The 22,991-nt window shown below is 40.4% G+C and overlaps 2 long non-coding RNA genes across 5 annotated transcripts in view; one reads left to right on the forward strand and one right to left on the reverse strand.

The window, feature by feature from the left end:
- The first annotated feature begins 71 nt into the window (after positions 1-71).
- LOC106039010 (uncharacterized) lies at positions 72-17,950 on the forward strand. Of its 4 annotated transcripts, XR_001208973.3 has the most exons (4): positions 72-209; positions 732-811; positions 1,107-1,234; positions 1,968-2,116. It is a non-coding gene; the product is annotated as an uncharacterized lncRNA (long non-coding RNA). The 4 variants fall into 4 exon arrangements; XR_001208984.3 differs by lacking the exons at positions 1,107-1,234; positions 1,968-2,116 and adding an exon at positions 17,087-17,950; XR_001208983.3 differs by lacking the exon at positions 1,107-1,234.
- The window catches only part of LOC106038986 (uncharacterized), a 30,553-nt gene continuing 7,691 nt past the window's right edge, over positions 130-22,991 (reverse strand). Inside the window, exons 3-5 of the long non-coding RNA XR_010833689.1 lie at positions 22,702-22,885; positions 2,960-3,078; positions 130-396 (exon numbers count right to left, since the gene is read on the reverse strand). This is a non-coding gene — a long non-coding RNA (uncharacterized lncRNA). The remainder of the gene's footprint in view (positions 397-2,959; positions 3,079-22,701; positions 22,886-22,991) is intronic.

Below are 22,991 nucleotides of genomic sequence, written 5' to 3' on the forward strand. Positions count from 1 at the left end.
TTGCTGCACTAGCAGAAGTTCAATAAACAGCCTTGGATCTAGACCGTTGATCCTTGTCAGAGAATTTTACTCCTAGCTGGAGGAGAAGGAGGGTATTGAGATACTGAGCAAGACAACTACTCAAACTGGGTTACCTGTTGGAAAGTGATACAGCTGATGACAGCTCCTCAGGAAACAGGAGGGCGTCTTCTCAGAACCGTATTGTTCAGGTAAACATCATGGAGGTGGAGACGCGCACTGGAAGCTCAGGCCTTAACTTTCTGTTAAACTCCCCCTTGAGCCACCAGGCACTGCAAACACTGCCCTCTTCTGTAGTTGCTTCACAAAGTTTTCTGTGGCCCTCACTCCATTTCCCCGAGCCTCTGTTAGAAGAGACAGCCTTGAGGCATCTTAAGCCTGTTGCAAGAGATGAAGGACAAACAAAACCAGTGTTATCCAGTTATTATCCAGTTATGTGCTTTAGTTCAGAGACAAAAGCAAAACTTTGTGCGTGTTTTTCAGGGCCTCTAACTATCAAAGACAAACAGCCTCCTCTTGGACCTAGAATCATTCTGGATTTCTTCTGGTGGTTGCTCAGCTCCCCTCACTGATTATAAGCAGCCTCTGAAGAGATTGTCTTATGGCAAAAGTACCTAGGTGCCTGATGTTATGTGGTGTCACAATTACCCTTAGCTTTTCTGTATGAAGATTTACAACAAAGAACCTAAAAAATGCCATTTTCCTATCCACAGGATTTAAATTAAGCATCACAGGATCTCTACTTCAGATAATCTCAAGTTTGTACACACTCGAACACATTCTTCAGCCCAAGGTAAAGACCAAATTCAATAGCTATTTTATTTTTATTTTAATTCAAAAACTATTTTATTTCTTCTACAATCATTACAACTATCGGTCTGATGACATTATTTCTTCCCCAACACAGGAAACCAATTATTTTTACTGATTAACTCTTGACCTTCACTGGGACATTGTCTGCTAGAGAATGGGAAGAGAAGGCCTAACAAACAGAAAAGACTGAATAATGACTGCAAATGATGATTCTAATTTCTTAAAAAGCAAAGAAATCTCACCCCCTTCTTTTATCTTTGTCTTGTTTCATACAGAAAGAGGTCTTAATAGCCCCTGAAAGCAACTCTGAATGTCCCAAATGTGCTTAAAGAACTGCAGACAACATAAAGAGTCTTTAAAAACGAATCTGCAGCTGTGGCTAGATCCACTGGGATCAAATGAGGTGATGTCTTTAACTATACCTTCACCTAAAAGCTATGCACATGCAGAACGTTTCCAGGGCTTGGCTATACTTTGAGAGCTGTTTGTCAAGACAACCCTTGCACGTGTAGAAAATAGGATTTCGCCAAGTTACAGGAGCTTCATGGTTGCCTGTATGATCAGAACCAAAGACTGTGATTTTGAAAAGACCAAGCATATGTGCTTCTTCTACAGGCAGAGATCTGTCCTGTTGAAATAAGTGCACCTCTGTGAAAAGCTAAGCATGTCCAGGCACTTTTGTGTGATGGATGTGAGTTTGTGAAAATGTACTGTGTAGTACCTCCTCAGTTTGCTTCAATAAGAAGCGATTGTATCTGTACTGCTATAGACTTACACCGCTAGCTGTATTAAAAATAACATTTTCTTACAAAAAAAAAAATCTGGTTGTTTTAGAAGATTTTGTTCCTTGACAGAAAATGTATTGATCTGATCCTGGGAAAGTGACTGTAGCGCTCAACAGAACAGTTTCTGCCATATAATTTTGATGTTCATAAGGTTGTGTAATATTTCATATGAAAAGCCTCTGTCAACTTCCACTGACTGTTGAATCTTAAAATGATTCATCCACACAAATGTATTTTTCAGGAAAGCTTCTGAAGCAGGAGGCTGACCTCATTGCAAAATACAATTTAATTGAACATATGTTGATTTTAAAAGTATATATCTATCTATATATGTTTATTTTCTCCTTTCAGATTTTTAATTGTGACTCATGGAAATCCAAAAATCCATATATACATATGAAAAAGGAAATTCATTAAATGTAATAGATTTTGAAGAACAAAGTTGCAAAAGCATCTATTTCTATTTTGTACCTTTTGATGTTTATGTATGTGAAAAATTAATAAAAGTTAATGTGAAATATTAAAGATTTTCAATATTTCTCAGTTCTGAATTAAGCAAACTTTAGATTGCCAATAATCTCAATCCAAGTTTGTATCTTCAGATTTGCCTCTTATTATACCTGAATGTTGGTGCCAGTCAGATTTCCATGCTGTCAATACAAAATCTGATTTCTCTTCATGCCTTCCACAACTACTTATCCTCTTAATTTTTGAAGTTAGGGGTTTCAATCTCAAGATATAATGACAAGTAAGGATGGACTCACTGAAGTCACTGGTTAAGCCATTGGCTTCCAAAGGGACACATTTCATCCTCAAATGTTTGATTTCAGTAATGTTTTAAAATATTTTTGTGACTAGATGTACAAACACACACAGATTCCTCTCACTCATGTTTCATATGGGAAAAACCAGGATAGGCTCAAAGTGCTCAAAACTTTTTTTTTTAATACAGAAATAACTTGCAATTAATTTTTGAAATTTTCCTTATTTATTTATTTATTTATTTATTTATTTATTTATTTATTTATTTTTATTGCTCTCACTCAGATATAAAGAAATTCTTTCCCATGAAAGAAAGAGTTTTATCAACCTGTCCCCAAGTGTGTTGTCAGGACCACTGCCTCACTCATGTGTGATGTTTTTGTGATTTTTTTTTTTTCTCCATTAAACTTTTATTAGGAACTAAACATGGAAACTAAATCATTTTTTGGTCCTACAACAGTCAGTATTTAACAAACCTAGGATCAAGTTTTGTAGTAAATCTTACAAAGATCGCTGTGGTGCATAAAGCCACAATTTCTCAAGCATGAGTGTATTACTATTTAACTTTAAGCAAAGCTTACAATTTTGTGACCTGTTGCATGTTCACATGTTGCAGTATCCAGCTTGAAAGGCGAGCTGACTGGAGTTGAGAGCAATGTAAATATGGCAATCCAAGCATGACCAGTTTGGAAAACTGCATCTAAAAAATCAAAACATAAGTAGTTTTTGATATCTAATCCAAAAGAACAAAAGAAGGCTCAATTCAAGTATTGCTAATCACCAAAATCTTACTCTAAAAGTGATTGAATTGACTTAAATATGATGTAGAGGCCTTGGGGTGATATGACTGACTCCACATTTGCTGACTCTGGGGATTGTGCTACGGATCTTCAAAGTGAAACACAATAAACCTCTGCATACCATGAAGACCTGAGAATTTTAACAGACATTTTCCATGAAATGGTTGTGGATGGAGACATGAAAAACAGCCTGATACTGATCAAAACTTTACTGATATACAGTTCAAATAACACCTCTGCAGTAACTGAATGAAACCAATATTCCTACAACAACCTCTGGTCAAAATCTGATATGGATTCTAAGCAATAATCAGATGGAGAAAAGAAATGTATCCCAATGCTTACTGACTCCTTCACTATATAATTTTCATTGCCATTTAGAGCCTGTAAGAAAAAAATTTTACTTAACAGATGCAGAATCCTTTCAAGAGAATGATGCTAGAAATTAGAGACCTCAGAAGCACTGAGCTAAATAAATGCTATTCCTTCCCTAAATGTAACTTTTGAGGTTTCTTTCTGATTTAAGGCTACTTCCCCTTCTCCCCATTCTAATTACTGCCAAGGAAAAGTGCTGAGCTGCCCAAGAGGAAGGCTGTAGCTTTTTGCTGAGCCCAGTTGTTCCACTCAATAGCAGTTTTTGGACATCTACTGGTCTGTTTAAGTAGTTGTACATTGTCTCCATAGAGTTATTGGGTCATTGATGCTGTTTTACTGTTTTTTTTTTTACTTTCAATTGCTAAATCACTTTAAAAAAAAAGACATATACCACCCTAAGATGACTATTCCAAGTGAGCAATTGCTGTAGTTGCCATAGGGATCCTGAATGAATGCAGATAAGGTAGGAGACATCCAGAAGGCTCTATGAGCACACATTTCTCTTCAGCAGCCCGGTGTGACCAAGACAAGGGACGCGGCTGCACCTCCGTACGCCAGGCTGCAGCTGCCGCATAGACTGCACTGAAATGGCTGCCTGGCTGCCTGTGAGCTGGTTCAGCTGGAGCCTCAGCACCTCGCTCGTTGTGGAAAGTGGAACTTGGGCTCTTAGGTGATTTTGAAAATGTTACCACAAGTTCCCTCGGCGCAATACTTCGAAACAACCACTTACCGTGAAGGCTAAAATACCACTAATACTTTATTTGTGATAAACACACCAAGGAAAACTGTGGAAGTTACATATGAATGAGACCTAGTGGTGTACTGGGGGACCTACAATGTCTAATTAAAATCAACTAATATTTGGAGAGGAATAGCTTCTCCACAGAGGAAGGAGCAGTCTGTTTTATTATATAGAAGGTTTATTATAATAACAGAAGCAGTCATTCCACTGAAGAGGGCTGATAAGTGAGTTTTCTCTCAGCAATTGTTTGGTTCCAGTATTATTTAACTTACCGATGACATGGGAGTGAAAGTGGTCAACCACACAGAAAATGATGGTCATTTTTAGGTTGTCTTTGTGCTTGCAACTTTTCCAAACAGCACTAATTCTAAGCTCTATTAATTATAGATACAACCCTGTGAATGCAGTGACAAAATTGCCTTAATGTCCTCAGAAAATATGAACGAACCTAAATGATAACCTGGCAATGCACACCAGCGGTCACAAGTTTTACCTTTGGAGCACCATTTACTCCTAACCCACTCGTGGAAAGAGATGGATCTTGTAGCCTAGAGGTCTTCAGATTTGTGCTTTCCACTGGGAGACTGGTACATCTATGACAAGAAGAATCAAACCTACCCTCAAGTACTTATTCACAGTTGTACACAAGGACTGGATTCGGCCCTAAATTCTTTGGTTTTAAATACGCAGACAAGTACAGGTTCAGACTGCACTTTTCTTGACACTGACACAGCTTTTAATTATTATGGTAGGGCTAGAGCCTCAGCTATTATAGACCGATGTATTTCAGTTATCTTCAGACAAATTACAGAGATTTACTCCATATCTCTTAGAACACCAGGCCAGGCTTTCAGAACTAACAGTGCAACCTCTTGACACCTGTGCTGGAAGAATAGCCATGCTAGTTGGGAGCAGGTTGCAAATCTAATGCTCTCGTTAGGCAAGGTGATATGATTCCAAGCACCGTGTATTGAAAATATTAACAGTATAAGGTATTTAAAGAACTGACTTTGGAGGATATACCCAAGTTTGAGACAGGCTAATTCATTTGAAATAGTGAGAGATGTGAATGGGATTTCATAAGAGCAGATGCAAACATTCCCCAACTGACTGGAATGAAATAAAAGCCAAGGTGGAATTAGAAGACACATAGTTTACTGATAAATAAAAGCACAAACTTTAGCTTATCTTGGTCAAGAGTGGATTAGATGGCTCAGTAGGTTCTCTGTTCTCAGTCATAAACATAGAGTCTGTCCTTTCTATTCATGTCATCTTTTAGTTAAAGCTCAGCATTTTCTTTTAAGAAGACCTCCCCACTCCTCATTTTTGGGTTACTCAGGTATTATTAACATTATGCATTATTACCATTCTAAGTTGTCTGTCTGATGGAGGTTAATGAATCCCTTTTAAGCCACTCAAGACTTAATTGAAATAAACAAACATTATCATATCCATCTTCCAGCTGAAGGAGATGAATCACAGAAAAGTTAAGTTGCTTCTAAAGTCATGAAACAAGTCAGTACGCAAATCAGGAATAGCAGCCTTGGACTTCTAGACTCCTACCATAATCATTACATTAGCCTGACTTCCTAGAACCAGTATGTCTGAATGAGATAGTTTTATACAAAAGAGTTCTCAATTATGCTCACATTTTAGGCTTGTTTCTACTATTACAGTAGCCAGTAGGAAGAGTGTCATTTTCAGTGAAAGAAAAGACAACTGCAAGACAGTGTGGGTGAAATAATTTTCCTAATGGGGTATTTTTTTTTAATGTTAGCAGGTGTCAGTATTATAAACTTGCAAGAAAGGCCAGGTGCTGTGTTCCGGTATGATCTCACCTTCCTTTGTAAATGAGCATTTAATAAGTCTCTAATTTCCTTGGTCAGGCACACCTCTCCCTGCCTACTCTTCTGGACTATTCAGCCTTACCATACCCACAGACGGTGATGACGGCAGGATCGCAGGGGTGATACCTCAGGCGTAATTTTCCTGTCAGGAGGGTCACTTGACCAGCCGTTGCCTTCCTCTACTACAGTGGACCTTCCTCTGCTTTCCAGTACTTGATAATAGAGTGTATGAAGATGGGAGGAAGAAGGGCACGGAGGAGGACAGCTGTTTCAGCAAGGGCAGTGATGCAGCCCATGCCTGCTGGTTGTGTTATTTGTAGGGACTACAGCACTACAGTTGCTATAGGGGGGAAGACCTCTGAAACGCAGTTGTTTTTGAAAGTACATCCTACCACCGGGAAGAGGGTGATGCTGCAGTTTCTTTGGGGACGGTGACTTCTGCAGATTTATGCAGAAACACTTAGCCTCAGGCCGGCCCTGTCACACCCAGGGGCCCCACAAAGTATAGAAATAGGAAGGGCAGCAGCTTTCTGAGCAGTTCTGGACATCCTCCCCAACAGCCTGAGGAACAAAATCATACTGGGGCAGGTCTACCAGGCCTTCCTCCTGCTCACTCCCTGAGGCAATAGGATAACCATCTGTATACCGCTCTGATAAGTCAGCGCCAAACACCCAGCTTGCACATTGCACACTGTATCTGTCACTCTGTGCACAGCCTACGGACACGAGACAGAGGTAGCAGGACCTCAGTGATTTTCCTGATTTCCTAGGCAGCACAGTAACTGAACCAACAGTGGTAGGAGAAACAGCCCAATTCAATTTCCACTTGAAAAATATCAGTGATGAAAAGGCCTCACGCTAAACTTCTGCAGTGGTATGCTTTTCACCCTGTTGGGAGTAGTTTAAATCACACAATTGAATAATCCTTACTATTAGAGCAGATTTAAAATATCTTAATCAATGCAATCACACACACAAAAATGTACGTGTAGCTGTAAACCTCATTAGCACATGACACCATGCTCAATTTCGCATGCAATTACCTGGATAGACCATGTAATTATGCCACATAATTACTCATGCATTTTACGAATGAAGTTGCTTATCTGCAGCTCAAGATGATGTAGCCCTTTCATGTCAACCAAAGTCCTCTGACACATTCTCCACCATACACACCTTCTCTTTTTCTAAAAGGAAGGGACAGAAGTTGAAACAAGCTTTCTGGGAGCACAAGAAATGTTAAATATTGTGTTTTAGGCAGTGAGTTTTGTTCTAGGACATGAAGAACAATTGATGGAATTTATGGCTGTTAGCCTGTTATTGCTGATACCTAATAAGCCTCTGAATATGCTCTGGGCTGTCTCTGAGGGCAAGAAGTAACAAATAGGAAATTCGTAAACAGGAAATAATTGTAGGCCATGTTCTCTGCTGTACTTAAATCAACTTACTGCAGTGAATAGGAGAAATTACACGGATGTCAGTTACAATTCCCAAGTACTCCGTGATAATCTGTTTCAACCTCAGCATAGATTTAGCCATATAGACTTTATCCCGATTTACGATACGGAAAAGCAAGACTGCCTCTAGGGGACAGCTGTGTCACCTCTGGCTGCTGGACTCCTGACGAAATTGTATATACGGTGCACAGGTATGACGCTTAAACACAAAAGGCCTGATACGCCACTGCCTTGTATCTCACTTTGCCCTTTAATTGTACTTGTTCAAACAGAAGCGGATACAAAATGCCACAGGTTGATATTATCAAGCTGCAGGACTGTGCAGGGAGTGTGAGAGGTCTTATGACTGACCACTGCTGGGTTTGTTTGTCATTCAAAACATAAAATAATAATAATAAAAAAAAATCTAATCAGAAAGAATTATATTAAAACTATATTTCATATGAGATCACTCAAAACATTTTATTCTGGTTTTGAGAGTTTCTTTTGTCATGTTATTGTTTCATTAATAAAAAGAAAGCAGCTTAAAATAAAATTATTTTGTTAAAGAAAAGAAAATAATAACTTATTTTCTAGGAAAAAAGTAAAGAAGTCATTCAGTAATTCATTGAAACAATGTCAAACACACTCTAGGTTTTGCTTGTTCCAAATCTGTAGGTATGTGCCAAAATAAATTTTGGTGATTACTATGCCAACCAATAGTGCCAGGCCAGCTTTATTTTTAGTAACATAGCCATCGCATTCCTGCAGAATAAGGCCCTTTGCAGTGAGAGCAATCTAAGCCCGAAACACATGGGAAAACAGGCAAGGTAAACGGTTAGGTAAGCCAGATAAAGAGCAATAATCCGGAGCCCTAACATAGCCTTTGCAAAATTAGACAGTTTTAATGGGTTTATTTTCCCTGGGAAGTGTGATCAACCCATTTGTTCCTTGTTTGAGAATATCCTAATGCTGACGGTCTGCTACGTCTTGCTCTCTGACTCGGGAGAGGGTACTGGGACACGAATCAGAGAGAAAATTTACAAAGGAAATGGCCAGAGATAGAAATTACAGTATACAGCGTGGCAGTTAATGTCAGGCCAGAACTCTTGACATGTGGCTTAGTGTTCATGTACGTGCTCTAGGCAGCCCATTATATATAAAAATGAAGTGCTGAGAACTGCCATCATGAATTTTCTTGTGGGCGAGCTTCTTTTACTCAGAGGACACTGGGGGGTCTTAACACTAGTGCTGGTGAGGACATCCTCAAAACTGTTTGCTGCAACTTTGTAGTGACCTAAAAGTCAAAGACAGGCTATTCTGCCACTTTTGGTGAATATCTATTTGCACTTAAACTTGAGAATTCCTGAGCAATTCCACTCTAATTTAGATTGCCATCTCACTTTTTTTTTCTTTTTGAGATTGCTGAGGCTGATATTTAAAAAAGGTGCTTTAAGTGTTTAATGCTTAAATACTTTTAAAAAGCATACCCCAGGTACTGCTGTCCATGTAGAAATAAGCATGCACAGTATCATAGTGGATAAAGTTTACAATGAGGTCTCCTGTCATTATATTTGTGGCAAAGTAATATCTATCTTATGCAGTAAGTTAAACGTGTAGGTCTCAAAGCCCTTGAGGAAAGGGGTTGTAATCATCAACACTAACGATCACTGCTGATGGGGAACTTCAGGAACCAGGAGATAAAGGGATTCAGCGAAGGTCGTCCAGCATACTAAGACCAGAACTGAACCCTGCTCTCCTTGGAGCTAGGCCAGTACTCTATTCCATGGGTTGTATTTCCACTTTCATAGGTTGTTTCGATCTTTTTTCATTCTTTCTTTTTTTTTGTTTGTTTGTTTCTTTGTTTTTGCTTCAGATGGTTTAGAGCTAAGAGTGAAGCATTCATTCAGAGTGTGTGCACGTTGCCCCTCACACCCATCTTTTCCTCTTCTCTCGTGTTTAAATGTCATAACTATTTTTTTTACAAGGATTTGTTGGAAGCACTGCTAGGTAATGAGAAAGTACTCTGAAGGCTATAGCAAACAAAACTGATCATTTGGGCTTAACTGATGTATTCATCACTTATCTTTGTGTAAAAATCTATGCCCAACTCTCTTTTATCAGAGGCAAACAGGTCATACAATCCATTTTATTAATGTATCACTTCACCGGATAGATTTCCTTCCCTCACCTTCCCCCTGGAGGTTGCTCCAAATCCTCTCTGAAGCATCAGGAAGAAACTGTTTGTTGCCAACTTATTCATAGCTACTTTTTGGACTATCTGTTTCCATACCAGCATTGTTCTTTAGCTTAAACGCCCTTTATGTATTTTTGACTATACCCCCCAAAAGCCTACTTTTGCCATACTAAGTAAGCAAAACTATATAATTAATTAACCAAAGGAACAGAGAGAAAAGTGAACTTCCTTTTACTTCCCTTATCTGTATCAAAATAATACTTACTAGGCCTAAGTAAGATTGACACTATGTAGTGACACTTGGCAAATTTTAATTTCATTCAAATTTGTTTCACATTTATAAAAAATGCTCCTGGCTAGGCCTGTTCAAATATTTTATTAAAAAATATTTGCGTTAGAGATATGGAATTTTTTGAAGAAACAGATGTTCAGTTAGAAAACTTTGTCTTTTCACATTTTGTTGTAAAAAGTGCATTTTGGAACCACCTTCTGTTTTAAAAAAATGGAGCAAATAGTATTGAAATTTGACTGACACCTTCCCTTTCACCTAGTAACATTCTCTCCCTAGGAAATTTTGTTTTTTGCAGAAAAATTCAAGTTCCTTTGATTTCATGTTGGTTTGTAATGAATACTCCTTAAGATCTTGACTATTTTCGTGGAAAAAAAAAATCTGTTCCTTTCTAGTTTTACTCCTGATTCTTTCCCTCATTCAAGTGTAAATTTACTGTAGTGAATGAAACTACAACTATGTTTAAAGATATGATTTAGTCTCTGTTAATTATTTTAGTTTTACTAAAAGGCTTTAACCTGTGTTCATTATTGGCAGTGTTATCATTTACTATTGGTAGTACTATTACAAGTAGGAGTGGGGAGGGGGGAGAAGCCCATGGAGAAGTGACTTCACAACAGAACTTCAAACAAGACTTAGGACAATGCGTAGCACATTAGATAAGAAGAAAAGAAGGTAGAAAAATGAGAAATGCAAGACCTTGCACTCTTAGACTACTGTAACAGGTTTTTGCTGGGTGCTCTGGAAACAGGACCAAGAGTTCCGTCATGCTGTGCATGGACTGCTAGACATCCATGGGGAGATGGCAAAAGGGTGACACGGTAGGAGTTCAGATTTACAATGACTGTCTTCCTGCTCTCTGGTCATAATCTCTCAGGCTGAGTTGGTGTCTTTCCTCAACCACCATAACACAAACATGGATCGGCCGTTTCTGTCTGCCCTAGGCTTCCCTCTCTATGTCCTCATAATGTTTAAATGCCACGTTTCCCTCTGTGTGCTTGACAGAGGGCTTCTGTGGCTAACCCAGTAATCCTACTGCCACAAGAGACACTGCTTGAATATTTCCATCACCTCTTTCTCTGAATAGCCTAAGAAAGTGTTGATCTCTCTCATATGACTTTTATTATATATCCAGTCTATTTAATATGTAGCATTTTCTCCAATAAATTTGCTTTTGAAGGTATTCAACCTTTGTTTACATCTTTGGTGGATTTCTGGCTTTCACTGTCATGTCTTGAGATAGAGGTAACTTTTGCATCAGCTATCTGTACCCTTACTCTGTGGATTTTTTCTGACCAAATCTCATTCAAATAGATAAATGTATCTCCCTTATTTCTTCTTCCTCTGCACATTTCCTTGGCATTACAATGTCAAGGACTTGACTTACTTCTTTTATTCCTTCTGCTCTCTAGTAGCATGACTGAGCTGCAAAAGATTCTCCAGTCTTTTGGTACAAGTGGCTATTAACCTCATCACTATCAACCAATCGCTAGTGGGGTTCTGCAGGGCTCCTTTTTAGGGCCAGTTCTCTTAAAAGTTTTCATATATTATTTGGATGCAGGATTTGAAGGAATACTAAGTAAGTTTGTAGACAATACTAAATTGGGAGGAGCTGTTGACTCTCTTGAGCATAGAGAGACCTTGCACAGAGATCTTGACAAATTAGAGGACCGGGCAACCACCAACCACTTGAAGTTCAACGAAAGCAAGTGCCAGATTCTGCACCTGGGACAGGGCAGTCCTGGCTATACGTACAGACTGGGGGACAATAGGCTGGAGAGCAGCCCCACAGAAAGGGATCTGGGGGTTCTGGCTGACAGCAAGTTGATTGAACATGAGCCAGCAGCGTGCCCTGGCAGCCAGGAGGGCCAGCCCCACCCTGGGGTGCCTCAGGCACAGCACTGCCGGTCAAGGGAAGGGACTGTCGCGCTCTGCTCTGTGCTGGTGTGGCCTCACCTCAAGCACTGTGTGCAGTTTTGGGAGCCACAATATTGAAAGGACATAAAACTATTAGCATCCAAAGGAGGGCTACAAGGACAGTGAAGGGTCTAGAGGGCAAGACATATGAGGAGCAGGTCAGGCGCCTTGGTTTGTGCAGCCCAGAGCAGAGCAGGCTGAGGGGAGGCCTCATGGCGGCCTGCAGCTCCCTCACGAGGGGAGCGGAGGGGCAGGCGCTGAGCTCTGCTCTCTGGGGACAGCGACAGGACCCGAGGGAACGGCATGGGGCTGGGACAGGGGAGGGTCAGGCTGGGTGTTAGGGAAAGGTTCTGCACCCAGAGGGTGGTCGGGCACTGGGACAGGCTCCCCAGGGCAGTGGTCACAGCAGCGAGCCTGCTGGAGTTCAGTGTTTGGACAATGCTCTCATACACAGGGGCTGATTTTGGGTGGTCCTATGTGAAGCCAGGAATTGGACTCAATGATCCTTGTGGGTCCCTTCCAACTCGGGATATTATATGATTCATCATATTGCTGAGCTATCTTCTCATATTCTTTGAAGGCTCTTTGGGCTCCATCATCAACACAGTTTAGATATTGTGAAATATAATATTGAACTTTGATGCCTTTATGTCCATGAGTATAAAAACTTTGCTCCAACAGTTATGAGGTTACAGATATAGAAAAAAAGTGCTGCATTAAGATGTGTCTCTAAGCAAGAAGAGAAGATGGAAAACTGTAAGAAAACATGGATAGACTTGCCCTCTTGTTCTTGCAAGGCTAGGAATTATTAAAGAACAATTGTAGTTTATAACAGAAAATCAACACTCCAGCACAAATTTCTTGTATCTAACATAGACACCCAAGCCAGCATCTCTCTGACTTTATCTGAGGGTTTTTCATCAGATTCTTAGTAGAAGATGAAGATTTCCTTTTGCTCTCTCTTTTCAATTCAGTGTTTATTATCAGCAGCACTCCTAAGACAAAGAATGAAGAAGGTGAAAAGGAAAGGCATATCTAAGAAGCAAGCACACCAATAAATAAATAAAAATCAAAAGACACAGTAATTTCACTTTTAACAATGAAGAATATTTGGGGGTGAAGAAGAGTCTGAATACCAATGAAAGCCAAATTCAAAGGAGTTAATGCCTTCACCAGACAGTAAGTGTTAGGTTTCTGGAAAGCTAAGCTGCTGTTCCAGTGAGGTTTTCAATCAAAGGTAGGATTCATCTGATATTATGTAGATATCTATGGTGTAGGTATCTAGACTGCAGATACCCGCAGATGAACAAGTCACTCCAGGCTCCCTTTGAGTCCACGCAAGGAAAAATAGGCCCGTCTAGGCTGTGATTCATTCCATCTAAAGTAGGTCTAAAATAGGTCATATGAATCACATCCTATAAGTGCTTGTTTCCCTTCACTGACTGTAAAGAGAAACTCGCCTAGATGTAGATATCTATGCCTTGTAGGCCTCTGAAGTTACAGGAGATGAATCTCACTTCAGACTGATACTCTGGTACAAGGAAATTCAGACAAATTCTGGGGGGAAGAAAAGCAACTAAATGTAGGAAAGAGAGGTGGTAGGCCAGGTGACCAAAGACATTATCAAGTTGGTCAGAAATTAATCAGAAAAAAATATATAAGTTCCAAATTATTAGAACTTGTACCATCTGACTGCACAAAGTGAATGCCATTGATATAGTGAAGAGATGGAAGAGCAGAGTTAGTAACAGATGACAAAGCAGGCATCTCTCTGATTTTATCAATGTCTATGTAATCACCTGTACCTGAACCATACCATGGTTTTGGCAAGAATTAATCTTTTGGATCATTTTTTTTTCCCAGTTCCATTGAATTCACGTTGTGTCTACAGCTGATCCAATGGTAGGCAAACAACCCCAGATCTAGATGAATGTAAAATAAGAGCTTGTCCCTGTGGCAGTGGAAGTACAATTTTGTCCTATGTAAATGCTCCGTAGTCAGTTTTTGTCTGGTCATTGGTTCTCTTGCCATTTATTCTAGAGAAATTGTTCTGCTTCTTCTAGGGTGGCAACACCAGAGAACTACCTCTGTAAAGGAGACCAAAGTGAAGCTGTTGGTGTGCACATTAAATGATCCAAAAATTCACCACTGAATTTGGCCCAGAGCCCACAAAAAGAAATAGGTAATTTACTAGAGAACTGTCCTTCAGCTTCCTGTCTCATAGAAAATAACCTTATCAGGATTTTGAAAATATTAAAGCAAATTATCAAATTGCTTTTTAAATGCCTTCAGATAATCTGCACAGATGTTATGTAACACACATGTGCAGGGGAGCTTGACTTTGTCTCAAGAGATTTGCTTGGTTTTGCCCAAGAGTTAAATGTACTCATAATAGATTTTCTATCAGAAAATAATTAACTCAGTCTTAACTTGCATTACTGTTTCGATTTATGGTTGTGTTTACTATGTGTTCTCTTCTGCAAAACCACTTGCGGAATTTCATATTTCCAGAACAGCATTTTATTGAGACCCATTTGCTCGGAGTACTCTTTTCTTCATGATTTAGCTAATGTTTTAGATCATTTATTTTTATTGACAGTGAGACTAGTCCGTTTGGTTGACTTTCTCAAACATTAATTCCTACAGCTTTCATTTAGACTGCCAAGGTTTCCTCATTTACACTTGAAATCATCCCATTCACCTCTCTAGGAAAAGGGAAGTCAGACCTCGCATTTCTTGCTCTCAGAGAGAAAGAAGAGAAATGGTAGTACCATCCCATTGGCCTTGCTTTTCTGATTTACATCTGTCACTGTTGAGGACTCTGGGAAGATAGATGAGGGCAGCCACCCTCCATGTTACCTTCCAAAAGTTTCTTACAAAACATGATGCTGTACCCTTCAATCAAAAAATATTTCTTACTGATTCTCTCTCTGATTCGCCACTGAACTATAGCAGAATTCTGTCAGACTCAGTGCTTATCCTAGAGCATTTGTGAATCAAAGATTTCCAGTGGTAAGTTGAAAAAGCCAGCCTTACAGAGGAGGTGGAATAGGCAGGCAGTGACAACAACCAGATAAGGCTGCCTGTGATTGCATTCAATGGGGTTTGGTGTCCAAAGAGGTTCTCTATCCTCTGCTCCCCAGCCTCAAATCTTTGGCAAAAAGCCAGAAAATTGTCTCCTTGGGAAGAAGGAAGTGATTTTATCTTAATTTGATAAACCTAGCTAGTTTTGTAAGCTAACATAACATAACTGTAAGTTCTTATTGGGCACATACCAATGGCCACAGGACAGTTAATTGAGAGTATCAGAAAGTTCACTTCATCTCATTTTATGACCACTCTGATCACTTCACATAGCCTTCTCCAGGGGAAAGGCTGTAAATCATTACAACTGAATGAAACAGTTGAATTATGAGGTTTTGTCACTAGGAATTATACTGCCTTCTTTCTAGGATGCATTTGTCTCTAGTTAAAAGTTCCTAAAATAATAATTGGTTTTGTATTGTTCAGAGATTTCTATCAAGAGAATAATTTCTTGCAGATAAGGTATCAATTACTTGATGACTTCAGCCCCTTTCAAATCATCAGCTGATAAGCACAATTAGGTGCTGAATCAGAAAGACCCTTAAATATACGATCTAAATCCTATGTACCCGTGCCTGACCCAAACTGGGAAAATAAAAAATAATCCCAAGGAATCTGTAGACACCATTAGAAATAAGATCTCTGTAATCTTGACTAACATTTAGTATGTGGAACTAGATCTCCAGTGTTATCTCTTGTGCTTTCCACACTTAATTTCTACTCTCTGTCTGAGAAGAAACCACTGGAGATGCAAGGCCAGACTTACATTTGATATAAATTAACATAGTTCCACTGCAGTCAACAGAGGTATAATGTTCTAAAACTGCTACAGATCTTTTCCTACATCTTTTTTTAGAATGGATATAATATATTTATTTATATTAAAGTGCAGAGTTCATCTCAGCAGTAATCTCTAAGACACAGGCTTGCTTATCTTTTATGATAAAGGAATTACATTTCTTCTAGCTGAGGTGATAAAAATCTACTATTTCTTGGAAGGTGCCTTGCTGGAAAGTAGATAAATTGAGCGCACCCTACTCTATGCTAGGAGTTGAAGAGATATGATTGCTGACCTTATTAGTGAAGGAGGGCTCTGGTGTTAATGCAGTTAAGCTAAAAAGATTGTGTTGGTGTCATTCAGGGGTGGATTGTGTTGTGTGTTTGGTTTTTTTTACTGATTAAAAAAATAAATAAATACAAGTTTGTTACTCTTATTGTGGCCAGACAAAACGCCTTGGTCAAGTACAAGTGAATTGTCACAATATAAGTGTATTCTAAAAAATGTAATATTTTCCAGTAGGCCAAGTTCAGCCTTGTCACAAGCTGTAATCCTGTCCACTGCTTGTTTCTTGTTTTTCTTGAAGCCTGTTAGATGTGGAAAGGAGCAAATAATGTTCCCAGCACTAACAAAATGCACATGACCAAAACAGAGGTGTCCCCTTATTCTTGTGGTGACTGTGGATGGGTATCAAGTCGTGTGATGGAGCTGCATGACATATTCCTTGGGTGTCAGGAAAGCATGGGATCAGAAACATAAGACACAAATTTCTGCTTCTTTGATGGATGAGGAAGGTACGGCCTGTTACAATCAAAAGGCTGGACAAAGTTGGTGCAAAGAAGTGCTTTGCAGCCAGTGGCTTACAGACAGCATCATGATCTAAAACTGGGGCTAAGAGCAAAGTATAAATTGCCTGCAGCACATCACCTACTCAGCAGCGTTGCTTGTGGCTCAGCCAAGTCATGGTTGTTGGTTTAACCAGTAAATATTCAGCCTCTCTTGAAGAGACTGTTATTCAATTATCAGTTTTCAAATAAATATTTATTTTTTGGACTCCCTGAGTGCATTTTCTCTTTTTTTTGATGTTACCTCACATGACTGAAGGCTAGAAATATCTCCCTTTGTAATTATGCAACGGAACATTTATTTGTAGTTTCTGTTTGGGTTTTATGGTCTGGATAACATTTAGTCATAGTGAATGTCTGCCATTTCTATTCATTATTTATTGTTTGTATTTCAACAGGATGGTGTGAGAACTGGACAGTTAATGCATCATACAATTTTGCCAAAAGTGCAGCTGCAGAATGTTGCTGAGGACTTCTCCAAGTCAACACCAGCAGGAATAAAGCCGAGATGCCTGCGTGCATGGTGCATGAACTGCTGTGGGCAGAGCAACACGGCTGGACAGAGGTGACAGCACCGAAATCTGGGTGGCTGTTTGGCTGCTACCATGTGGCATGATCCAGCAGACAAAACATCACCTGTGTGCTCACAAGGGGGAGGAAGAATGGGTCTAAAACAGTTTAGGACTTTCTATCTAAACCATACTTTGAGAAGCAGAGAGTCAGAAACATTGCTTTGCCCCGTGGGACAATTCTAAGAGAGAGCCATAGAGAATGGGCTCAGAAAATGCAGTGCTGGCAAAATGGTTTTCCGGGTATGAACCTTTGTTATTTGGCACTAAATCTAGGAATAAAACATAGCCCTCCAGGTTCCCAGCTCAGCACGGTGACTAGTCAATGACAGTGTGTCCTATTTGTTCAGCTTTACAAAATGGCTGCTCTTGCATCACCATCTCCCAACCCCCTGTGAAGTAGCAAGCCACCTACGATTTTTTTCTGCCCTAGTTTCTTAAAAAAAAAAATCGCAACACCGCCAACCACTTTTTGCATGGCAGTCTCGGTCGTCTTTCACTACACTGGTCCATCCAGCCTGTTATTTAAGTTCCTACCGAAAAAAAAAAAAAAAGAAGGAAAATGAAAAAAAAAAAGAAAAACAACAAAAAAAACTTTCTTCCACAGTGCCCACACAAAGTGAGTCAATGTTCTTTTCCATTCATCTCAGAGAGACCAGGATTGCATCCAACATGTTTTCTTAAAAAAAAAATGAAACAGAAAAATAGAGGAAGAAGCATGGGTAAAAACACCAGGACATTCATACTAATCAGCTGAATAGTTGCACGACTGTGTTTCTACAACCCTTAATCTTCCTCACTCACGCCTTCCCTACTATCAAACATACCATGTGGGCCTAACTGGTTAACTATTAACTTACTTTGTGCATAACAGAATATTTAAAAATCCTATTTAGTAGCAACCTTTTTACATGTGATCATACTTTTTTTTTCTTTTTTTCCCCCTGATATGGATTATCCAGTTACATATTTTATATAAGAAGGTCCTCCCTCCACCTATGAAAATCTAAGTCCTGGGTGGTGGCTTCAACTTGGAAAAGTTTTGGCTCTTCAGTTGTCTCACTACAGGCCTCACGGACTCAGAGAACAACACAATTGCTCCATTTCTTTGGCACTGATCTTGCTTGCTTCTGTATTGTTCTTAGCATTCACCCTTGCTGTCTGTAAGGCTTGTGTCACTTGGTCATGATATCCATCAGTGCTCAGTGTGAGTAACAGTGTGGAACATCAACCCTGCCTTATCTACCAATGTTTGGTGCCATCACTGGTTTGGGGCAAAGTCTAATGGATGAGGAGTGACAAACTGCCAGCAGGTTCAAAAGGTAGTATTAGATACCCTTAAGATTTTTTTTTTTTTCTGGAGTTTTCCCCGGATTTCACTTGGTATTCATATGGAGAGCTTCATTTCCTAGTGCTGAGGTCAGTGAGGGCAGGTTAGCCTGCCAGGGCAGAAGGACCCTGCTGGGGTGCTCAGAAAACAGCCAGTCACCCAGCTACAGGCTGCCTGATCACCTTCACCCACCTTGCGGCAGCGGCTTGGGAGCGTGGTGTGTTGGCCTTGGGTGCAGTGAGCAGCTTTGGTGCTGGGGGCAGCTTGCAGCAGTAGAGCAGCAAGAGCAGAGCTGTGATACACGGACTTCTGCTGCCTGAGGAAAAAGCCCCAGCGCTTGCTGAGCTTTTCAGCTGGGCATTACTTATCTGTTAATTTAATGGATAGGTTTGATTAACACTGATTAGTACTGATGAAATAATGCAGTGTCTTTAGATGTGAAGGATTCTCCACACACTGCTTCACCATGCTTTTAAAACGATGAATGTGTTGGGGCCACGAACTATCTTAGGATGTCGATTTTAATGTTGTGCTGGTAACTAACAAAGCGTGCCAGCGCAGGCAGATGTGCAAGGTAAGGTGCAGAAGCAGTGTGTTATTCCCAGTTTACAGACCAGACATCAGGATGATAACAGGCCACATCCTCTGCACTTTCTCGCCCAGGAATCCTGAAGAAAAGCTGTAACCAAACCCCGATCTCTGAAACCAGGCTGAGAGGGGGCTCCTGGCACCTCAGCTGAGCGTGCCCTGGCTCTGGAGGCCCCGAGGGGTTGGGCCTCCCTGCTCCACCTGGGGCTGAGACCAGTGAGGCCTTAGGGGGCGGCGGCAGGCCTGGGGTGGGTTTGCATCCACCTGCTCAGGACCCAGCTCAGTGGCTCTGAAACGTGAGCAGCAAACCCAAAGCAAAGCCAGAAATTTATTCTAAGTGTGCAAACAGAATGGTAGGAACCTGTCTCGTTTCTCTAGGTACGTTTGGATAAAGCGAATGGTGATTTACCTGTAGAGACCTAACAGTAGCACATTTCCCATCAAGGTTTTTCAGAAACCTTACATTCAGCTAAATTGTGTAAAACCCAGATGTGAAGCTTTTTGTAGAAAGCCTCTGCAAAGGTAGCACATCTAGTTTCTGAGTAATTGTGATTCATAATAAATGCTTGGCTTCCCTGATATCAAATAAAATTGTACAATTGATTTCAATGATCAAGATTTCATTCATTGTCTCTAAGGCATCATTCTTGGTTTTGACAGACTTAACTTTCCTGATATTCCAAGAACCATGCAATTGTTGAAGGTTTTCATAATTCAGAAAAATATAATGTTAATTGCATTCCAAAACCAAAAAGGAAGTTACAAGCTGAAAAAAATGATATTTTTTAAACACAGTCACTGGTTTGTCCCTGTACTAAATCACAGCTCTTAAATACATTATTAAATTATTAAAAAATAAAATACAATAAGTAAGAATTAAAAATGAAAAAGTATTAAATAAATGTGAACCATTCTAGGTCTTCAGCTTCCAGCAATTAAAGCAACTGTATCTGAGTATGGTTAAAGTTATACCAGGGTACAAGACACACATGCAAAAACAGTCAGGGCTCCTGAATGCAAAAATATTTTGTTAACAATTTCTGAAGTAAGAAGAACAGATTTCAGAGATGAGATGTGTGTGCACTAAAGGAATTAATGTGATACCATTCTGTAAAATTCACCTTTGCGTTGAGGGCCCTATGTGACACTTTTAAAGAGCATTTTGAGGATAAAGCTTTGCAGATGTCTTCTATTAAGCTGGAGGGAGGACTTCACCCCCTCCAAGCAGAGACTTTAGGAGTGATCACCAACAGAAGAGTGAGAATGCTCCCTAGCCTTCCAGCAAGCCAAGAAAGACAAGGTTTGATCTTAAAAGTAAACCAGTCAGAATTCTAGTTCCTCTGAACTGCCAGCTGGTTTCACTGGGTAACCCACCAGAGCCTTGCATCTGTGTCTAAGTTTTGCACTGATTCTGTACACTGGTTTAACACTGAAGTGTCACTGAATCACTGGGAAATGATAGGTCACAACTTAAAAAATGGAAGGAAGGACTCCTGCCAGACAGGAATAATCGGCTTCAGACGTGAGCTTTCCCCAGCCTCCACACCATTCATTTCTGCAGAATGGCTTTACAAAAGCATCAACATAAATTTGACACTCTTATGGGAAGCCACCTCTAGGTGGAAGTATTGACCCTGCAGATAGAGATGAGATCATAAATACCTATGTGGCAGAAGTGATGGCAACATTTTTTAAAGATACTTCCTCCTATATTTTGCTCTTGAAACTGTAATTACATGAGGTGCCTTGAGATTTATATATCCGAAAGCAGGTTGCAAAGCTCACTTGAGACAGGAATTTGTTTCTCTCTTGGCCCAGAGGTTTATGGTTCAAAAAAGCACTTCAAACGTGCCGGACATTCACCTTCAGTGAACAGAGCAGTGAAGGGAGCATTCTGGTTTTAAACATGTACTTAAGTGCTGCCCCAGACTACCTTGACCACATTTTGATCAACATCAAGGCCTGCACATAGGGCTTACTCAGTGTAATGGAAAGTTTTCATTTCAATTGGATGAAACAAGAACATTGCTGCTACTTCCATTTCCCTCTTCTGAGAACAAATCGTGAACTCCTGACTCCATATCTGAGTAGGTCATTCAAAGGATTACTCCTGTACTTTGTAAAGTACTTTGAGTGCTACAGATTGTAAGTGATATGTAAGACTAGGCACTGTCATTATTCCTGCTTTGTAGAGTAAAGGTGTTATTCACAAGGGATCCCAAACCAGCCTTCTCAAGACTAATTTCTGCGGAGGTGCCGAAGTAAGACGGACCATTTAGTTCACTTATCCAGATGATCGTGACACTTTTTTTCTCACAGTCTAGGCTCTTAGTTACAAATTATGAGGGAAAATTTCAAAAGGCACCGAAATGCTGAGTTTCCACTGAAAATCACCACAAATTAGATGCCCCACCTGCATTTTGCACTCTAAAACTAAATAATAATTCATTATGCTCTTGGAGGGGGTTCTTTTTCTTTATTTACATTTTTGTTTTGTTTCTGTTATATACTGTAACCTGACGAGGAGTTCTGTTTGGTTAGGCGTACAGTTTTCATAAATGGCTAAGTGATGCAGGGGTAAAGCTGAGCATTATTTTTTTTTTCCTTTAGGTAGGTTTTATTTACCATCAAAAACATTGTTCACATTGACTGAACGTCTTTCACCAACCATTTGTTGTGCAGGGAAGAGGCTGGGAGGGAGGTGGGACAGTTGCTGGCACATCTCACACTCTGGTCATAGCTCATACATGCTTACAGGGATCATGGCTCAACTCCTCTTCATACCTGAGCGCATTTGCTCACGTCTCCCACCTCACCATCTCTGACGAATGCCATAAATGTGATGCTGCAGGGTACCCTCAGGTGCAGCCTTGTCGATAATTACTGGTAGCCCTGTTCCTCACTGCCTGCAATACCGTTCTGAATTAGAGAGCAAAGTCAAGCTGAAAGCAGAATACTGATAGAATAACTTTGGATCTGAATTCATGGCCAGGTAGCAAAGCTTGTGCCTAACGTTTTGTGTATCTGGGAAGTCTCTAGGAAGGGCTCTGCCATTTGTGTGGCACCGAGGGAATGTTTCCATCAGTGTGGTTACTCCTCACTAGCTTCGTGACCAGAGAGCTGACATCACTCTCAGGTCACGTCTTAATCTGCGTTTCCTCTCTGCCACTGAACATTGAACTGCATCCTGGAAAGGTGCGTGCGTGTGAGCAGCCAAGTCAACGAGAGAATTGGTTTCCACCCCCAACTGGCACTCATTAAGTCAGGCAGGCACAGTGGTGTTAGCTGTTTGTTCTTTGGAGGGAGGTGGCCAGGAGAGGAGCAGAGAGACGGTGAGCCCTGCAAGCAGAGACCAGCAAAGAGTGGTCAGATCTGCAAAGGGACACCGGAAGCCTTGGACACAGTGTGTATCTTTCACTATATGTCTCTATAGATAGATTTACACATACATAAGCTAGTTTTCCTAGTCCAGACAAGCTCAGATGCATTACGCAGACAGCCATATCATGAACACCTTTTGACTTACCATCACGGTGCACCCCGCAGTGCTGTTGTGTGGACTGGAGCAGCAGTCTGAGAAGGGCAGGGAGATGGTATCACTCAGCTGCGTTCGACTCTCTCTGCCAGGAGACAGCAGGGATGCAGGCTGTTCAGTGGGCTCAAACGTTGGCTTTTCCCAGAGCACTTCTCACTGAGGCTGACCATTGGCCCTGTGAGAGACAAATGTGGGCACCTTGCATGAGGCAGGAGATAGGAAATAACTCCTATCACTCACACCAGATGCACAACCAACACAGAGTATTCTAGGTGCTCTTA

Source organism: Anser cygnoides, chromosome 1, assembly GCF_040182565.1.
Source record: "Anser cygnoides isolate HZ-2024a breed goose chromosome 1, Taihu_goose_T2T_genome, whole genome shotgun sequence".
Taxonomy (NCBI): domain Eukaryota; kingdom Metazoa; phylum Chordata; class Aves; order Anseriformes; family Anatidae; genus Anser; species Anser cygnoides.